This window comes from Cynara cardunculus, unplaced genomic scaffold, assembly GCF_001531365.2.
Source record: "Cynara cardunculus var. scolymus isolate 2C unplaced genomic scaffold, CcrdV1 Un_Scaffold_713, whole genome shotgun sequence".
Taxonomy (NCBI): domain Eukaryota; kingdom Viridiplantae; phylum Streptophyta; class Magnoliopsida; order Asterales; family Asteraceae; genus Cynara; species Cynara cardunculus.
Genome location: NW_020200607.1, coordinates 125,484 through 126,445, shown reverse-complemented (window position 1 = coordinate 126,445; position 962 = coordinate 125,484).

Genomic DNA, 962 nt, shown 5'->3' with positions numbered 1-962 from the left:
TGGAAAAGTCCTCAAAAGAAAAGTTTGTCAAAATTGAAAAAGAGTTAAAGAACAAGGTTGATGAGTTAAGGAAAGTAGAGCATGAGAAATACAATGTTGCTTCTGTCAAAGATTACTTCCAAAAAGAAAGAGAGTTTTTGCATCAAGATATTCTTGACAGAGAGCTCAAGATTAAAAAGTTTAAAGATGCTCAAATTCATTTTTAAAAGACGAAGGCTTTTGGTTGCTCCAGACTCAAGAACTTCTTTAATAATGGAAAATGTTGCTTTTGAAGACTATATTGACTCTTTCTCACCTTCTGAAAKGARGGATTCCATTCCAAGGAAATTTATGAGACAAAGTCAGATAGGAATTTTCAAGTTTGGACAACCAGAGACCCAAGAAGATTGTGTTTTTGTGTGTACAATTCGTCCTCTTGAGAGAAAGTTATCTTCAGAGGCTCTTGAATTTTTTCCAAAACACATCACAGAAGCTACAAATGTTAACTCTAATCTCCCAGAKCTTTCTGAAATTGAGTCTCTTTGTAAAAAAGGTTTTGTCACAGAGTCTTCAAGCATAAATCAAATTATCTCAAGTTCATTCATAACTGACAAAGATCTTCTCACATCAGACTCTAAAGAAGAGGCCATCTATGATTTAGAATCTGAGCATGAAAAGACCTCTCTTGATCTTGAGAAAAGAGAAAAGGAAAAACTAAGACTGAGTAACTCTCAAAGCTCTTCCTCTACAACTCAAACACCAAAATACACATGGCAACAATTGGGAAAATGGCCTCAATCTAACATTGCTTCTGTTTCAATAAATGCAGGAAAATCAAAGAGGGGATCTAAACAGAAGAGATTTAAAAACAATTTCAAAAAGAAGCCTAGAATAGGGAATGAGTCTTGTAAAAAGAAGCCCATACATAAGAAGGGCTCTAACAATAAATTTTTTTTACCCTTCTTTGATGATTTTAATAAAAA